General features: G+C 41.3%; 1 protein-coding gene across 1 annotated transcript in view; it reads right to left on the bottom strand.

Annotated features, from left to right (window-relative positions):
* PPOX (protoporphyrinogen oxidase) overlaps positions 1-20,444 on the bottom strand; it is a 203,116-nt gene that overhangs the window by 30,801 nt on the left and 151,871 nt on the right. The window lies entirely within an intron of this gene.

Genomic DNA, 20,444 nt, shown 5'->3' with positions numbered 1-20,444 from the left:
GCGATTGGATGAGTGCATGAGTAGTGCCCAGATGATTGGATGAATATATGGGTAGTGCTTGGACGATTGCTTGAATGCATGGGTAGTGGCTGGGTGAATGGAATAAGTGCACAGGTAGTGCCTGTGTGAGTGGATGATGAATGGGTAGTGCCTAGGTAATTGCAGAAGTGCATGGATGGTGCCTGATGGATTGGATGAGTGCATGGGTAGTGCCGGGGTAATTGGATGAGTCCATGTGTAGTGCCTGGGTACCTGGATGAGTGCATGGGTAGTGCCTAGGTGATTGGATGAGTGCATGGGTAATGCCTGGGTGATTGGATGAATGTATGGGTAGTGCCTGGGTGATTGCATGAGAGCATGGGTAGTGTAAGGGAGACTGGCTGAGTGCGTTGGTAGTGCATGGGTGATTGGATGAGCACACAGGTAGTGTCTGGGTGATTGGATGAGAACATTTATAGTGCCTGGGTGATTGGATGAGTACATTTATAGTGCCTGGGTGATTGGATGAGTACATTGGTAGTGCATGGGTGATTGGATGAGCACACAGGTAGTGTCTGGGTGATTGGATGAGTACATGTATTGTACCTGGGGGATCGGATGAGTAAATTTATAGTGTCTGGGTGATTGGATGAGTAAATTGGTAGTGCCTGGGTGATTGAATGAGTGCATATGTAGTGCCTGGGTGATTGGATGAATGCATGAGTACAGACTAATTGATTAGATGAGTGCATGGGTGGTGCATGGGTGATTGTATGAGTACATGAGTAATCCATGGGTGACTGGATGCGTGCATGGTAGACTTGAAAGTGTGACTTCTTAAGCAGATAGCAGAAAGAGTGTCTCAACTCCTATGTGGAGCTCTGATTATATGTGTACGTAAGTTTCTTAGTAAATGACTGCCTCTCTTTGTGAGATGTTTGCTTCTCCAAATGTGTCTGGAAGGGGCTGATGGACTGCCTCCAGGGTGTATTAGTGAATATTTAAATATGTGTGCAATAGGCTCCATTAGTGCTAGATACATATCAGTACCGCCTATCTGTGTGAGGGAATGTTTAGGTGCTTTTCTTAATATCTCACTGGGTGTTTTAGTGTCTGTCTCTTTTTTTACTGAGTTATGTCAGATTGAAATCTGGGTAGCATGTTGGATGTATAATTATTAACCACAAATAAGGGGAGAGGGTCAACCATATCTACTACTCTACCACCCTGATCAATCAATCAAGGCATTTATATAGCGCACTACTCACCCAGAGGGTCTCAAGGCGCTAGGGGAGGGGGATCCGCTACTGCTCGAACAGCCAGGTCTTGAGTTGTTTCCTGAAGGCGAGGTGGTCCTGGGTCAGGCGGAGGTGGGTCGGGAGGGAGTTCCATGTCTTGGCGGCGAGGTAGGAGAAGGACCGTCCCCCTGTGGTGGCTCTTCGGATGCGGGGGACGGTGGCGAGGGCGTGGCCAGTAGATCGAAGCTGGCGTTTGGGAGCGTAGAAGTTGAGGCGGCTGTTGAGGTATCCTGGGCCTTGGTTGTGTAGGGCTTTGTGTGCGTGGGTGAGGAGACGGAAGGTGATTCTCTTGTTGACCGGGAGCCAGTGCAGGTCTCTCAGGTGTCCGGAGATGTGTCTGCGACGGGGGATGTCCAGGATGAGTCGTGCTGAGGCGTTCTGGATCCGCTGGAGTCTCTTCTGGAGTTTGGCGGTGGTTCCGGCGTAGAGGGAGTTGCCGTAGTCCAGACAGCTGGTGACGAGGGCCTGGGTGACCGTCTTCCTGGTCTCGGTGGGGATCCACCGGAAGATCTTACGTAGCATGCGCAGGATGCTGAAGCACGACGAGGAGACGGCGTTGACTTGTCTGGTCATGGAGAGGGAGGAGTCCAGGATGAAGCCCAGGTTGCGTGCGTGGTCTGTTGGTTGGGGTGCGCTGCCTAGGGCGGGGGGCCACCAGGAGTTGTCCCAGGCGGAGGGTGAGGATCCCAGGATGAGGACTTCCGTCTTGTCCGAGTTCAGTTTCAGGCGACTGTTCTTCATCCATTCGGCTACCTCTTTCATCCCTTCGTGAAGGTTGGCTCTGGCGGTGGCGGGGTTGTTGGTGAGGGAGAGGATCAGCTGGGTGTTGTTGGCGTAGGAGATGATGTTGAGGTTGTGCTGGCGTGCGATGTCTGCGAGGGGGCTCATGTAGACGTTGAAGAGGGTTGGACTGAGCGAGGACCCTTGAGGAACGCCGCAGATGACTTCGGTGGCTTCAGATCTGAACGGGGGAGGCGGACTCTCAGTGTCCTTCCGGCGAGGAAGGAGATGATCCATTCCAGTGCCTTCTCCTGGATTCCGACGTTGCTGAGTCGCTGCACTAGTGTACGGTGGCAGACAGTGTCGAAGGCCGCGGAGAGGTCTAGGAGGATGAGGGCCGCTGTTTCTCCGTTGTCAAGCAGTGCTCGGATGTCTTCGGTGGCTGCGATCAGGGCGGTCTCGGTGCTGTGGTTGGCTCGGAAGCCAGACTGCGAGAGTTCGAGGGATCCGTTCGTCTCGAGGAAGACGGCCAACTGCTTGTTGACGGTCTTCTCGATGACTTTTGCAGGGAACGGGAGCAGCGAGATGGGGCGGTAGTTCTTGAGGTCGGTGGGGTCGGCTGATGGCTTCTTTAGTAGAGCGCTGAGTTCGGCGTGCTTCCAGCTCTCCGGGAAGGTCGCGGTGTCGAAGGAGGTGTTGATGATGTCCCGCAGGTGGGGTGCGATGACAGTGTTGGCCTTGTTGAAGACGTGGTGAGGGCAGGGGTCGTCGGAGATCCGGAGTGGATGGAGTTCATCGTGCGGACGGTATCCTCAGTGCTGATCGGGGTCCAGGCGCGGAGGGTGGTGGTGGGGGGCGGTGGTTTGGTCGTGGCGTGCGTCGGTTGAGTGCTGAAGCTGTTGTGTATGTCCGCGATCTTGTTGTGGAAGTAGGAGGCGAGGGAGTAGCAGAGGTCTTGCGAAGGGGTGATGTCGTTGTTTCCGGCGTTGGGGTTGGAGAGCTCTTTGACGATGTTGAAGAGTTCCTTGCTGTTGTGTGCGTTGTTGTCCAGTCGTTCCTTGAATGCAGTTTTCTTGGTTGCGTGGATGAGTTGGTGGTGTTTTCGGGTGGCGAGCTTGAGGGCAGTCATGTTGTCAGGTGTTGGGTCTCTGCGCCAGGTTCTCTTGAGGGCTCGGCAGTTCTTCTTGGAGCTCTTGAGTTCGTCGGTGAACCATGGGGCTTTCTTGCTGCCGGGTCTGCTAGGCGGGGTCCTCAGGGGGGCGAGGTCGTCTGCGCAGTCGCTGATCCACTTCGTGAGGTTGGTGGGCACTTGGCTGGGGTTCGTTGCGCTGGTGGGTGGGTTCTTGCTCAGGGAAGTCGCGAGCTGGTCGGCTGTGATCTTGTTCCAGCTTCTGCGTGCAACCTGTTGCTGTTGGTGGTGGATCGTGGTCCTTTTGAAGCTGAAGTGGACGCAGCTGTGGTCCGTCCAGTGGAGTCCGGTCCCGAACCCCCTAAATCACGTTCATACACACAAGAAGGGGTGGAGAGACTCAAAAACAAGTATAACACCACAAAACAGAAAGAATACTAATGTTTTGGAAATACTGCCCTCACTCACACACCGAAGTGAGTGACATGCTTCATCATTGGGTCTGCTTACAATACGCCCTGGTGTAGCCACACTCAGGACGGAGCATAAGGGAGGGGGTAAACATTAAAAGACCAAAAGACACAATACAAAACCAAACAACATATATATATATATATACACAAAAAACATGATCATGAGTGTCACCCTGTGACTAGAACTGGTGTGCGACAAAGTGCAGTTGGTAAGTGAGTGCTTTAAAACTCATTTGAGGATACCAAATAAACCTTTATTAGTAGGTTCCACAACCAGGATTGAAAGGATGGGTAGTGTTTGAAAGAGAAGATTGAAGTTCTCAAAACACTCCTTCTAATACCGCTTATGTCGACATGTTTCGACCGACTTACTATGCCTTAAGAGGTCACTCCTGTCTTCTTCAGGACGTATGTCGTTCCCAGTCCTAATGTTGGCCTAACCGCAGTTCGGTCGAAGTGCCAAATGACAGATCACACAAGATTTCAATTGAATCATCATGTGTTGAGGGAATCCCAACACCACGGGAAACAAAAACTGAAACAATAAATAATCATACATAAATATGTTGTGTATAAGTGCCGGAGAATTACGAAATTTCTCAGGCCACCCCATTGATTATGACAACATGTGCCCTTTAAGTGGTCCACTACAACAGCCTACGAAGTAAATATATTCGTCACCCCTGGCTACGAGTCGAAGAAAGAAAATATGAACGTACAATGCTACAAAAAAAACTGGTCACTACATCTAAGTCCAAATGATATTTCCTGCTGTTTCATTTGCAAAAAGAGTATATGAATCCCACACACGTCACTGTGAGACATTTAATTACTCCCATTCATGTACTCACTGAGTTTATCCTAGTTGTAAACTCGACATGGCGTCCTGCAGGAAGGTAGCCCAAGACACAACCTGTATCCCAAGGAACAAGACGAGTATAAATGTATGACAAAAATGCTCTTATCATCATGCATAATCAGTGAGTAAGCCCCTGCCACGGACATCTACAACATCAAATAAACGAGTCTTGCGTTGCGATGTAAAATCAAAGCAAGCCCGTGGATATGAGCCTGAATGTACCGGTAAAAGAGTAAACAGCCCCCCTGTAGGGTTACAGGGACCTTATAGATAAGCACAGGTTTTCTTGTACAAACCAGTCAAATTCAGCAGCTTTAGTTCGCTAACCTAACTATAACACGTGCTATCGCAATGCACTGCTTATGACCGCACCTATTAGAACACTAATGACATCACTGATGACATTCACAGACCCATACCAGTATGTGCACATCCTTTCACTGATTTATAGATCTACACACATCCACTCACTCACCCACCCACTCTCTAATACAGCCACTGACATATCCACTTATACACCCATACAGCCCCTCACACACTGTCAGTCACCCACAGAACTACTCACACACCTACTCACTTATCCATACTTCAATCACATAGCCACTAAGTCACTCATACAGCTATACACCCACCCACTTACTTATACAGATACTAACATGTACTTACTCACCTATACAGTCGCTGACACAAGCACACGCTCACCCATAGAGCGACTCTCACATCCACTCACTCACCCAGTCACTCATATACCCCATTACTCACCTCTACTGCCTTTCACATATTCAGTTACTCACCCATATACCACTGCCACATTCACTGACTAACCCACACATATACTTTCATTCCCCCATACAGCTCCTTACACACACATTAACTCACCCATTCACTCAGTCAGTCACATACCTTCTTACCCACACAGACACTCACACACCCATAGAGGTACTCAGACAACTAATCACTCACCCATACAACCACTCGTGTACCCACTCTCACACCTATACAGCCACTTAGATACCAACTGAAAGACTGATATAGACATTCACTTAATCAGTCATTCACCCATATATTCACTAAGGCAACTAATCACTCACTTATAAATTCAGTCACACACACAGTGAATCATCCATATAGGCACTCATACACGTACTGATTTACCAGTACACCTTGGTATGCATATATATATATATATATTACCTACTGGCGGTCGCCAGTAGGTATATATAGTTAGGATTTTTGAAAATTCTATGTCGAATAACTTTGGCGTTTGTGGACGGAATTGGCTGAAATTTTCAGGAAAATGGCACATTTTGTTTCTGAGCAGCCCCTGAAAGTTTGGGGGGTTTCGTCAAGGGGGGCCGAGAAAAAAGGGGGGTCCCAAAACGCGTTTTTAACATTGAGTTTTCCATAGGGCGGTTGGACTCACTTTTAGCTCGAACGGCTGAATGGATTTACACGAAACTTGGCAAAATTGTAGATATGGTTTGCCCGACGTGCCTTTGCTATGTCTCAATATATGTGCTCCAGTGGATTTTGAGAAATTAACGTTTTAAAAAACAGATATATCTGTGACAGCGCTCCGGTTAGCGCCCCGGTTCGCGTACCTGACGCGTAACGGAACTTCGCGAAGCGAAGCTGATTGGCTCTCCGGTGTCTGTCAACATTCTAAACAGTCCGGACCGGCCGCCATCTTGTCTCTCGGTAGGATCGAGAGACAGGAGGAGGAGAAAAACGAAGGGGGAATTTAATGAAAGGGGCAAGGTAGACCCCTCTTGACCCCCTAGGAATGATGTTGGGGTTATTAAAGGGTCCCGTGGGGCAAAAAAAAAAAATTCGATTTTTCACGGTAGAAGCGCTTCCGGGTACGCGAACCTGGTCGCTCACCGGTAGCGTAACAGGAGTTCGCCATTTTGTGTTTCGTTTGAATTAAATCACAAGATGGAGGAAAAACAATGTGGGAAATGGGTATAAGGGGGCACGGGAGACGTATCCTGACCCCCTAGGTTTTCTGAGGGTGGCTGAGGAGTCTCATATATGTTGGAATTAATAAAAAAAAATGTATTTTTTCGCGCGGTTAGCTGCCGGTACGCGAACCGGGTAGCGAACCGGGAAGCGAACATAAGTGAAAATTAGTGAAAAAAGGTACATTCGAAATTTGGAAAGACTAATTATAGTTAAGGTAGCTCTGAAAAGAGCTTTTGTGTTCTGTGTAAGTTCTAGGTACTTATAAGTAGGTACCAATACGCAGTCTCAAATTTTGTATGAAAACTCTGTTGCCCTCATCTGAGAAGTGCACACCATCTCCTCTGTAGATATCTTGCATGTAGTAACGCAAGTTATTGTTGTAGATGGCGCCCATTCCATGGTCTCTCATATAAGCTGAAACAGACTTATTTACATGCTTCCTCGCTTTCTCAATTTGTGGACAAAATTGATTGGACCACCTCCATTTCTGTCTTTGGCATATACTGGAATATACCAAGGCAGTTTGAGGGAAAAGTGCCATCAATTGCTCAAAGGTGTCCTTTAAGAGCATTTCCAGACCTACCCCAGTCAAAGTGCCCAAATCATTTCCTCCATAGTGCACTATTATGAGGTCAGGGTTTGGCAAATGTAAAAAGGTTTTCACCAATGGTATCAATTTGTGACATCTCAATCCTCTTGATATCCACATTTTGAAAATTGAGGTTGTGTAAATTTCTGTTATCAGCATACCTGTGAGCTCAGTGGATATAGCTATGTCCAAGAATCCAGACAGAAAACATGGCGAGAGGAGGTTCTGCTGCAGTCAGATGAAGTGTGGGAATGAAATGGCAGTTGAAACAGTAGGAGTTTGTAAAGAAAAAAAACTGTGGAGTTTCAGTGCTAATGGTTCATTAGCAATGATTGGTGGATTTCCATTGCTGAAAACAGAAAGTTAGGGTGCATGGATGTGTTCTTTGAAAGATGTAATTTGAATGGTTAATAAAAAATGATTTTATGAAAGATTGCAGTGGATTAGCAGGTGTACTGAGAGTTCAGAGTTCATTTGAAACATTGTTGTGTGAACTTGTAAACATGAGAGGTCTGGCAGGAGGTAGTTGCTATGGAAAAAGGGCAGAAAGGGCAGAGGGGGGAAGGGTGTTGATTTGAAAATAGTGAGGGAAGAGTTTTGATTGGCTGACATGAGAGATATGTGTGATGAATATCAGCATTTATGTGCCTTTCTTGGTTGCAGCCTCTGGAGTGCATACCTTTTGTTCTGCTAAAGAAAAATTGGTGTGTTTCTGAGACTGTTTTGAAATTCAAAAAGCATTTGCTAAGGTGAGATATGGTTTCTTTATTTTAGATAGAGACTAGTATGCTTTTTGGAGAAAATAAGAAAGCCAGTTGTGTATTTAAAATGATGTTTTGAGTCAAGTGTTTGCATTATGTTTTCCAAGAAGATTTTGCATTCTTTTACAAATTGTATTTGCAGATAATGTTAAGTATTAGTACTGACAAGGTGTGGTTGTACATAGGAGCTGTGCTGTGTTTTCTAATTATGACCAGAAAATCGTTTTTAAGGAAAAGGAATGCTTTTTAAATTTATAAGAATTTATTTACTTTCGAGGTGACTCTTGCAATGCGTGTTTTTTATGGAATAGATGCACGATGCATCTGTGCTGTTTATGCCCCATGGTGCTCCACAGTGTCAATGTAAAAAGCGATGCATAAGTGGTGCAAGGGCCTTCTAAATACGCCTCCATGTGTGCTTGGCAATTTTAAATCACTTGCTCCTGGTGCAAGGCTCTTGTAAATACGCCCCCATGTGTGCTTGGCAATTTTAAGTCACTTCCCCCTGGTGCAAGGCCTCTGAGACTGTTTTTAAAATCAAAAAGCATTTGGTGAGTGAGATATGGTTCCTTTATTTTAGAAAGAGACTAGTATGCTTTTTGGAGAAAATAAGGAAGGCAGTTGTGCATTTAAAATGATGTTTTGTGTGAAGTGTTTGCATTATGTTTTCCAAAAAGCTATTGCATTCTTTTACAAATTGTAATTGTAGATAATGTGAAGTATTAGTACTGACAAGGTGTGCTTCTACATAGGAGCTGTGCTGTGTTTTCAAATTATGATCAAACAATCGTTTTTAAGGAAAAGGAATACTTTTTAAATTTATAAGAATTTATTTACTTGCGATGTGAGTCCTGCATTGCGTCGCTTTTGTTGAATAGATGCATGATGCATCTGTACTGTTTTTGTCCCATGGTGCTCCACATTGTAAATGTTAAAAACGATGCATAAGTGGTGTATAGGCCTTGTAAATACTCTCCTATGTGTGTGCATGGCCATTTTAAGTCACTTACCCCTGGTGCAAGGGTCTTCTAAATATGCCCTCATGTGTGCTTGGCATTTTTAAATCATTTATCCCTGGTGCAAGTTCCTTGTAAATACGCCGTCATGTGTGCTTGCACATTTCAAATCACTTCTCCGTGGTGCAAGGGCCTTGTAAATACGCCCCCATGTGTGCTTGGCCATTTCAAGTCACTTCCCCCTGGTTTAAAGGCCTTGTAAATACGTCCCCATGTGTGCTTGGCCATTTTAGGTGACTTCCTCCTGGTGCAAGGGCCTTGTAAATACGCCCCCATATGTGCTTGGCCATTTTAAGTCACTTCTCCCTGGTGCAAGGGCCTTGTAAATACGCCCTCATGTGTACTTGGCCATTTTAAGTCACTTCCCCCTGGTGCAAAGGCCTTGTAAATATGGCCCCATGTGTGGTTGGCATTTTTATGTGACTTCCCCCTGGTGCTGTGTTTTCAAATTATGATCAGAAAATCGTTTTTAAGGAAAAGGAATGCTTTTTAAATTCAAAAGAATTTATTTACTTGCGATGTGACTCTTGCAATGCGTGTTTTTTATGGAATAGATGCATGATGCATCTGTGCTGTTTATGCCCCATGGTGCTCCACAGTGTCAATGTCAAAAGCGATGCATAAGTGGTGCAAGGGCCTTCTAAATACGCCTCCATGTGTGCTTGGCCATTTTAAGTCACTTCCCCCTGGTGTAAGGGCCTTGTAAATACGCCCCCATGTGTGCTTGGCAATTTCATATGACTTCCCCCTGGTGCAAGGGCCTTGTAAATACGCCCCCATGTGTGCTTGTCTATTTCAAGTCAATAACAATAACATGAACAATGTGTGTTCTGGAACAATCTCTAAATAGAAATAGAGTCTCGAAATTAGTTGAGATTAACATATAACAGAGCACAGGTCATATGTTGAAGCATTCCATTCCATTGCTATTTTCTACCATCAAGTATGTTGCAAAATCCTTCCATTCAATTGTTTGCTTACTGTTATTGATTTACTGTTTGGTAATAGTATTTAATAACATTTTTTTAATACATTTTCCACAGATTCAACTCAAAATATTCTTGAAAATTGAAACATGCCCTCAAGGCAAAGAAAAAAAAAAGAAGCAAAACGACTTACACCGCACCTTAAAAAAAATGGAGAAAATGGATCTTTGCAGCAGTCCTCTAGAATTAAAAGTAGTGAAGTCACCCAAAAAATTCCGGGTAAGACAACAAAATCTTTTTTAAGAAACATTTTCCGACGAAAAAGTATCACTAGAGAACATGTTTTAGTTCAGAAGAAGAGAGCCAATTTAAACGGGAAGGAAAGGTCCCTCAAAAATGTAACTGCTAGAGCAGGAGATAACTCTGTGCATAGTAGTAGAAGGAAAAATCTGTTTAGAGACATTCGTAGACGAATGTTCCGCAACAGGATAATTGGCAATTTGTTAAAATTTTTTAAGAAAGGTCAACAGAAAGTGGCTTTTTATAAGAGAAAGAAAAATGTAGAGAAAATTATTGATCAGGCTTTCGAAATTAAGCGAAAGTTATTTATTTTGGTGATCAATAGAATTAGGAAACTAAACAAGGTAACTTATGATTTCAAATCAAATAGTAGATGGAAGAGAGTAGTTAATAGAAGTAATTTTTGTGAAGTTTTCTCAGGAGAATGGATGCATAGTTCAAGTTGTGAGGCATTTTTCAATGAGGAGAGTTACTTCCAGGACAATGATGTGGTGCATGCAGTTGACACCAGTGGTCGAGCATATGAGGTAAAAGATGGTTGTCCGGTTGAAAAAGAAAAACTTGTGTCTGCAGATGCAGAAGAGGTGTTAGGTGATGAGGTTTTAGGGAGACATCCTAAGGGACCAGTGTACATCTGGAAGTGTAGTTCTATTTGCAGTGTGCGTCAGGATTCCATCAATTTGCTTTGTGATTTTGTTCGTACATTTAATAAGAAAAGTTAAAACAGAAAATGAAGTTGCTGCAAGAATTAGATCCTTGCAGAGTGAGAGAAGTGACAGGTTTGCGTGGTCATTCACTGGCTTGTCTTTCCAGGAGAGTATGCCAGAGTGTTTTTCATCATTTCAGGATGCTTGCAGTGCATCATAATAAAGTGAGGAAATTAGTTAGAATGTTGTATTATGCTAAGAGTCCGGCAATTATGCTTAAACAATTAAGCACTGCTCTTTTGCATGGTTCTGAAGTAGATGTGAAGAATATTTGTGAACAAATTGAGTTCTGTTACTTTGCTGGTGAAGAGAACAATGTTGCAATTGATCCAGTAGAAGTAGGTAATGTGGAAGAGAGTGTACTGATTTCTAATATAGATAAGTTTCACAAGGAAATTTTCAACTTTCAGGTGAAATCAAGTGAGAGGCCTAATTTCACTTGTGTGTGTGGTCGACGGACTTATTATAAGAATCAGACTAAGTTAGTGGATTTATATGCAAAAAGTGAAATGCAAAACAATAGTGAATGGAAGGATTTTGCCACAGACTTGATGGTAGAAAATCGTTTTGATTTGGGATCGGACCAACGTATGTGTACTTATTGTTTAAAGAAATTAAACCAAAACCGGATGCCTGCTAGAGCGGTTTATAATAATCTGGAATTGGTTGACATTCCTTCTGAATTGAAGGATTTAAATACTTATGAATCTATTTTGATTCAAAGTGTTCATCCCTTTCAGGCTATTGTAGGAATGGAGCCAAAGACAGGGAAATTGCCTCCATCAGATTTACAGAGAGGATTAAAGGGAAGAGTTGTTTATTTGCCTTTAGATTTGAAGAAAAACATTAATACAATTGGAGTAGAGAAAGTGGAAGAGGAACCTCTAGTTATCCTAGTTAATGGGGTTCCGACAAAGAGTAAGAAAATCTGGCAAGATTTAGTGGATGTTAGGAAAGTCAAAAAGGCAACATTGTATTTGATAAAGAATAATGAGTACTACAAGAATGTATGTACTGCAGAAGAGGAAGTAAGTGAAGAAGAGGACAGCAAATTGTGTGCTGGGCAAATTGAGAAAATAGAAGCTTCTAAAAATGAAGAAATATATGAACATTATAGTGTTCATCCTTTGCATTCCAAGGAAGTCATGGGGAATGCTATTGAGTTGTTTCAAATGAAACAAGCCAAAGGGAGTCCCATTAGTGTTTGGGAGGAAAGTTTGGAAGCTCGGTGTTTCCCACAGTTATTTCCCACAGGTCGAGGAGGACGATATGATGAGCGACCTGATCAAATTCCTGCTTCTGAATACCGGACTTTACGATTGTATGCAGAAGATCCTAGGTTTCGTCAATGTATTCCCTATTTGTTTCATCTATTGTTTGAAAGTGATCTCTCTGGACTGTCTTATGCAGTGAATCACATCCTGAAAAGTGGTGTACAACTGCGAAATATCTCGGCAAGGGACTTTATGGATAAAGTCAATGTGCAAGACAGTATTTTGGATTCTCACCTGATTAATCTCATGGCATGTCAGCGTGGTACTAATGAGTATTGGTACCGTCGTCATGGTGACTTAAAATGTATGCTGAGGAACTTAGGAACTCCCACATGGTTCCTCACTCTCAGCTGTGCTGAGTATGGCTGGGAAGACTTACTTGAATTTCTATGAGAGGCAAATGGAAACATTGAAAATATTGAATTCAAGACACCCGGAGAACTGTGCTCTTTGGATCCAGTGAATGTATGCAGGTACTTCAATCATAGATTTGAAGCTATGATGTCTTTCATCACGAACAAGAAAAATCCACCTCTTGGAGAGGTGTTGGATTTCTTCTGGAGAAAGGAGTATCAAGCACGAGGTGCTCCTCATATACATATGCTACTATGGATCAAAGATGCACCCAAATTTGGAACAGATCCAGATGACTTAGTGATGAGTTTCATAGAACAGTATTCTACATGTGCTGTTCCAAAGACAAACAAAGATAAAAGTCTAAGAGAACAAGTTTTACGGTTTCAAACCCATCGTTGTGGAAAGTACTGTCATCGTAAATTCAGAAACAAGGACAAGTACTATACCAAATGTCGTTTTGCATTTCCACGATCGGTGATATCTAAAGGAAGAGTGAACAATTTGATGTCTTCACTGCGACATAATGTGACGAGGAAATCACCCAAAAACACATACAATTTAAAAAGAAACGAAGAGTCCAAGTACATTAACGACTACAACCCAGTGATTTGGTCCATGTGGAATGCTAACATGGATATACAGTTTGTGACTGACAACTGTATGGCTGTGGCTCGGTATGTGACATCTTACATCACAAAAAAAGAAAAGACAGAACTCAAGGATATGTGGGAGGATATTTCCCATGAAAAGAGCCTCAGTAAGAAGTTGTACAGTTTCAGTCTGAAGATGTTGTCGCATCGAGAAATCGGAGCTTACGAATGTTCTGACCGGTTATCTTCAGCAAGTCTCTATGCCAAATCTAGGAGTATCATTTGGGCGAGTCTTGGTCTTGCTGCAACGCGGAATCGAGTCCTGAAACCTGTACAGGAAATTGAGTATTTGGCGGAGAAGGAGCCAAGCAGTACAGATATTTTGAAGACCAACATGTTGGATACATATTATCCAAATAGAAGCAGTCACCTGGAGAATGTTTGTCTGTATGATGTTCTACAAAATTACATTTTCAAGAGGAACATCAAAGAAGATATTGATAAAGGAGTGTATGCTGTAATTGGAAGTGAGGGATGTCTGGTCAAGCAAAGAAAATGTCAATTGGTAAATCATCGAAAATTGAATTGCGAATCTCCAGAAAGAAAAGAGTTTTTCTATTTAGCTCTTTTGCAACTTTTCAAGCCTTGGCGTGCAGAAGAGGAACTGCTTGGAGATTTCATCTGTTACGAAGACTCTTTCAATGCAGCTAAGGAGTCCATAGAATGTCCTGTTTTTCCAAAATATCTAGAAATGTTGAATGCAGAAATCGAGCAGGAAGCAACAATTGCAGCTGAGATTGCTAGAGACAGTTCTCAGGACAGTCAGAGTTCTGTTTCATTGAGTCAGGATCCACTAGGAGAACCAGTTATCGAAAATGAAGCTGCCACTGCCATGATTGAAGTGGAAAGAGCCATGGCATATGCTCAGGAGGATGCTGTTAACTTAGAAGATTTGGAAAGACAACTCAACGTTGAGCAGAGGAAAATATATGACGAAGTTACCAAACAAATGGAGCATGGATTAAGTCATGAGAAGAAAGAGTGCTCATGTACGTCGTTGAAGCCTGTCAGACTGTACGTGAGTGGAGAAGCAGGAACTGGAAAAAGTTTCCGCATTAAAACAATTTCATGTTATCTGCAGAAAAGGACTGAGTCATCGCTGTCTTGTGTTGTGACCGCTCCAACTGGTCTGGCAGCACATAATATTACAGGTATTACTTTGCATCGGCTACTGATGCTGCCAGTGGAGCATGATAACAAATTACAATACCAAAAGTTATCTGGAGATGCTTGTTGTGAAGTATCTAGAGTCCTGAAGAAGATGAAACTTCTTATCATTGACGAGGTAAGCATGGTTTCCAATGTCATGCTTGCCTTTGTGCATTTGAGAATGCAGGAAGTTCTTAAAACAGAGTATGATGTGTTATTTGGTGGCAAACACATCATTGTTTTTGGTGATCTTCCGCAGCTGACACCAGTGAAAGGACAACCAGTGTTTAAACTGCTTACGCATGAAGATACCAGGAAGTGCCTAGGGAGCATTGGCAACGTTAACATATGGTTAAACTTCAATTATGCTGAGCTGCGTGAAAATATGCGTCAGGCGAAGGATGAAGATTACAAGAATATTCTACAAGATGTTAGAATTGGGAAAGTGACCGAGCGTGGGAAAGAAGCTTTACATGCACGATTACTGTCAAATTTGTATCCAGAAGAAGACGTTCTGCCAGAGGATATTTTTCAGAAAATTACTGAGAAGAAATGTGGAATATGTTTGATGCCAACTCTTGCAGAATGTTCCATCTTCAACAACAAAATGTTGAATTTAGAAAAACAAGAGATTGTGAAACTGGAAGCTATTGACAGAATAGAGCATATGGGAGCAACAATTATTTTGTCTGAGAATTTGAAATCTAAATTGGATTCATTAGAGAAGACTATATCTAAAACTGCTGGTTTTGAAAAGACTCTGAATGTGTGCTTAAATTGCCGTATCATTTTTAGAAGGAATTTACATGTTGAAAGAGGTCTGGTAAATGGATCAATGGGCAATGTTGTTGATTTTGAGAAATACAGAAATACAGATGGAATTGAATTTTTAAAAATTAAATTTGATGGCATTGAGGAAGTACAGCTAATTGGTCGTTGCTCTGCTAGGTTTTTGCTTGTAAAAGACTTATATGTTCGCCGTAAGCAGTTTCCTGTTTGCTTGGCATATGCGGTGACAATCCATAAATCACAAGGTTTAAGTGTAGACACTGCTTTAGTGAATATTGGCAGTTCTGTTTTCAAAGAGGGTATGGCTTATGTAGCATTGTCACGAGTCAGAACTTTATCAGGATTGTACTTGATTGACTGTGATGTCACAAACATTTGTGCGGATCTAGATTGTGTTAAGGAATACAATAGGTTAAGAAGAGAGTATGCACCACATTTGCCTCAATATCCTTTGTTTGAGAAACGTGTGGTAGGCCGGAAACGAAGAAATATCAGTAATAGTAGGGAGGTTGTAGCAAAAAGACCAAAAGTCGATGAACCCAAAATTGTAAGCAGAAAGAAAATGAATTCTGTTGAAGATGTTGTTGGTTTTCAATTTGAAAATAGTTCTGGTGTCAACTGCTATGCTAATGTAGTGGTTAATGTTGTCTTTTCACTAGAGACTTTAAAAGAACAGATTGTGATGAATTCGGAACAAAGTTTATGCTGTTTGTTGAATTCTGTGTTAGAGAAATGTAGCGCTGATAGAAGAAGAGTAGAAAGTGTGTCTGAAATTCGTAATCTGTTAGACAAATGTTCAGGTCAAACGCAATTCTCTCAAAATATTCAGCAGGATTGTCAGGAGTTTTTAATGTATATGCTTGATGTATTGCAAGATGAAGGTGTAGATGTACATTATCTGTTTGGCCTTTCTTATCAATGGCAGCATGACTGCGAGAACTGTAGGCTATCAAGTACTACTAGTGTAGACTCAGAAAGATTTATATATTTAACTTTGCCTGACAGTAAATCAGTATCCTTCAATAAGCTAGTAAAAACAGCCGATCAAAACATGGAGTGTAGCCAATGTAAGTCCGCAATGCTGTCTACGTTAATTATATGAAGTTATGGCCAGTATGTCATTTTAATGTTCCAACGATGTAGGTCTAATGGAACTAAATTGACAACTTTAATTAATAATTTTGTGGCTTCGCAGTTGTCAATATCAGGAAGGACTTTTGTACCTAGAGCAATTATATATCATGACGGTCCATCAACAACTTCAGGACATTACACAGCTTATTTAAAATCTGGAAACGGCTAGTCATTCTGCAATGATTCTGTTTTAACTTTCAAAAAAAGATTGCCTTTCCACCTTCAAAATTCTTACCTGGTGTTTTTACAACCAAAATTTTAGGGATGGAATCTTGGGATTTGTTCTGAGGAATTTCAAGAGGTTATAATGGCTCCTACTCTATATGGCCTTGTGGATAATTGTTGTACAGAGCGAAAACTGTTTGTGTTAATAAGCTAATTCAAGCAGTAGATCAAAACAAGGAGTAGAGGAAATGTAAGTCTGCAATGCTGTCCACATTATTTATAGAAACTTAGGGTGAAATGTCATTTTACAATTTCAACTACATAAACTGGATGAAAATAAGTTGTCAAGTCTAATTAAAAATGTTTTGGCTACATAGTCATCGATTTCAGGAAGAACATTTGTAACTGCAGCTATTATATGTTATGATGGTCCTTTGACAACATCAGGATATTACACAGCTTATTTGAAATATAAAAAAAAGCTAGTCTTTCGTCAATGATTACCATTTTAGTATTAAGCAATGTTGGCTTTTGACTTGTTTTCAGAAGTGAGAATTTAGGGTAGGTAACTGGATTATAATGATTGTAGGTGTTGCTGTAATTTAGTGTGCTGTTTTAAATTGCTTTGTATGTCTCATTTTTCTTTAAACAATGGAGCTTATCTTTCAGAAAGTGTCGGGCAGAAAATAGTAACAGCACAACAGAGTATAAGCTGTTAATAGGACATCCTTTGACGTCATAGAAAGTAAGTTACTTTTGAGGAGTTCTGATTTTAGATTGATTATATTTTATGGGTTTTTTAAACACAATCAATTTGATTGTGTTTTTTTTCCCCGCTGTTATATGATGAATACCTTCAACTCACTGTTTTCAGTGAAATTTGATATATACTGAGAACAGCAAAAATAAACCATTAAATATGTTTAATTAATTTTGTACTTTGAATTGTGATTTTTAATATGTATTCATCTTGTCTCATGCTCACTCATCTTTTACTACCTTCTATTAATTTAAACATTTGTGTTCTTTCTTACACAGATTAAAAGTATAAAAATAACAAGTGACTAAATTAACGACAATTATAAGGTAAGTGTTTAGTACTGTTTACGTTACATCTCTATCACATTTAACTTTTATTAGTTCCACTGCTTCATTTCTTTAACCCTCAGTTTCCTGCCTTTGCTACTTCCCTCATTCCTTTTCTATTATCTATCATACAGTATCTCTGTGTTACTCCCTCTAGCTATCTTTTAACATTATTCTCTCTGTCTTCTTCCCTTATACTCACTCTTCCTTTTTTAAAATTTATTTTTTGTTTCACTTCCGGTTCGCGTACCGGGGCGCGAACCAGGAAGCGAACTTTTTATAAAAAGAGGTTGCCAGAGTGCTAAACATTCTAGCATTTTTTTATAAATGGGAGGTAGTTCTGAAAAGAACTTTTTTTTATTGTTTTTGATGTTTTAAATTTTTTTAATTATTTTTATGAACATTTTTTGACTTTTTTTGTATTTTAAGAACGGTTTTATATATTTTTTGATTTTTTGGGGGGGGAAATGAAAAACAGTCATTAAGAAGGGCTCAACAGGAGCAACAAAAAAAAAGATAATTTACTTTCGGGCCCGTTTTGAACATTTATGATTTTCATAAGCTGTGTTTATGAGAGTTATACTTTTTTCCCCATAGGAAATTAACTTGCCGCAAAAAATACAGGTATGTTTTATGTTACCAAAGTTCATCTGTATGTTTGGGACCGTCTCCCTCGCCTCTGGTCCCGTTACTGTCTGTTCAGCTGATGTACTGGCCACAGGAGGGGGGTTTTCTTGTAGGACACATACCTGTGCAGCACTGTAATTAATAGGATGCCACCTCTCCATGTGGCGATGCATGGTGTAATTCCCATAGCTGTATTTTTTATCTGTTCCTCTGGATAGTTCCATGTTACAGATCAAACAAGTGACATAACGGGCATTCACTTTTTTTTGGCCCTGGGGATATGTAAAGAATTGCCAGATGTAGTTTACTTTGACATGGGACCTCCTTGGTTCTTCTTGCAAAAACGGCCTTCTCACTTGCTGATCTTCCTCTTCTTCTTCTTCTTCTTCCTCTTGATTAAAGAAGACCTGAGGAGGTGGTCCATCCTTTTTTGGTGGTGGTGGTGGTGGTGGAGGGGCTCCAGCAGCTACAGCTACAACACTTGCCATTTTTGCAAATTTCCAAAGTAGGTCTTTCTCTCATAAAAATGAAAGTCAGAGTGAGGAAAAAAGGTGGGGCTTTCATCATTTGGGAAAAAAAATGTTCTAAACCAATGAAAAGTGTTATTTTTAGGTCATATGACCTAGCCTTACATCATTAGGAAACCAAAAGTAAAATGAACCAATGAAAAGTTTTATGAACAAATCACATGACCTGTTATGCTTACGTTACGCGTCCCGCTACGCACCCGGAGCGCTTCCGGGGCGCTGCGCTTCGTGCCTCGGTTCGCGCTCCGGAGCACTTCCGAGTGCGCTAACGCGGCACGTCATAAAACGCATTACGAGGCAATGCGATACGTCGTGTTTACGCGACGCGTCATGATGTTGTTTTCTTGCGTGGCAGTTGCGCTAACGGAACGTTTCCCGGTTCGCGGACCGGGTCGCGGCACCAAATTGAGCTAACGGGAAGCTACCCGGTGCGCTGACCGGTAGCGAAACAAAAAAAAATAATAAAAAAATATATATAAATAGAAAAATTATATTACACACATATACAATATATTTTTGCATTAAAATAAGAATACATTTTACAGTTTTTGATATTTGCTATTAAAAAACCATTGAAATTCACTGAAAAAACCATAGGTTATAGACCATATATAGTTAGGAATTAGCATTTACAAAACCTTAAAAATTCACTGAAAAAACCATAGGTTATAGACCATATATAGTTAGGGATTAGCATTTACAAAACCTTATTTTACTCGCACAAAACCATTGAAATTTGCATATATAGTTAGTTGCACTAACTATATATCGCGCACCCGCAATCCACTGCTGATGATGTCACATATTACATCATTCATGACATGGTCAGTGACATCACTGATGACGTCACTGATGACATCTCAAATGACATCACTGATGACATCTCAAATGACATCACTGATGACATCACTGATGACATCTCAAATGACATCACTGATGACATCACTGATGACATCTCATTTGACATTACTGATCACATCACTGATAATATCATTCATGTGATAATACGATGAACCTCTTCAGACTCTAATATAACCTTAGATACAATCAGTGTAAACAGACACTCACAGATTGTCACTCATCCATGGAGATACTCATACATCTAGTCAGTCATGAAAAGAATCAATCACTCCTCCATTTACTCAACTATACAGTTATACACACCTTACTAATTCAAACATATTCTAACACATATTTACTCTCTTATACAATCCCTGATACAAGTTCACAATGATCCATACAGCCACTCACACATTCACTGGCTCTTATGCACAGTTATTTATATATGTCAACTCTCACATGTACTGTGTTTTACATATGTACTTACTTTGACATGTAGCACTGAGATATCCATTCACTCACCAATACACTCATGCACACAGTCAACTGCCCATGCAGCTGTTTCCACATGCACTTTTGAACCCATACATCTATTGAATCAACTGCTCACACATCTATGCACAGAGTCATACACCTCCCAGCCACCCACACACATACTCAGTCTTCCATACAAATACTTGGGCAACCAATCAATAACCCATATAGTTACTCATATAGCTACTGATTAACACATGCAGCAGTTTACAGAACAACAGACATAATAATGCACAAATTAAGACAGTTTAGTCACTAACCCATGCACTCAGTGAGACACATTAAATCACTCACTCATACAGTCAGTCATGCACCTACTAAATCCTTCATCCAGACACTTATACATCCACTCATTCTTCAATATGTAAGACATATTTTAACTTTAAAGAAACATAGTCACTGGATGTTGTCATCAGTGATGTCATCAGTGATGTCACTTGAGATGTCATCAGTGATGCCATTTGAGATGTCATCAGTGATGTCATCAGTGATGTCACTGACCTGTCATGAATGATGTAATATGTGACATCATCAGCAGTGGATTGCGGGTGCGCGATATATAGTTAGTGCAACTAACTATATATGCGAATTTC

Source organism: Lissotriton vulgaris, unplaced genomic scaffold (assembly GCF_964263255.1).
Source record: "Lissotriton vulgaris unplaced genomic scaffold, aLisVul1.2 SCAFFOLD_2463, whole genome shotgun sequence".
Classification (NCBI taxonomy): domain Eukaryota; kingdom Metazoa; phylum Chordata; class Amphibia; order Caudata; family Salamandridae; genus Lissotriton; species Lissotriton vulgaris.
The sequence above is the reverse complement of the archived record's forward strand: the minus strand, read 5'-3'. Positions and strand labels throughout refer to the sequence as shown.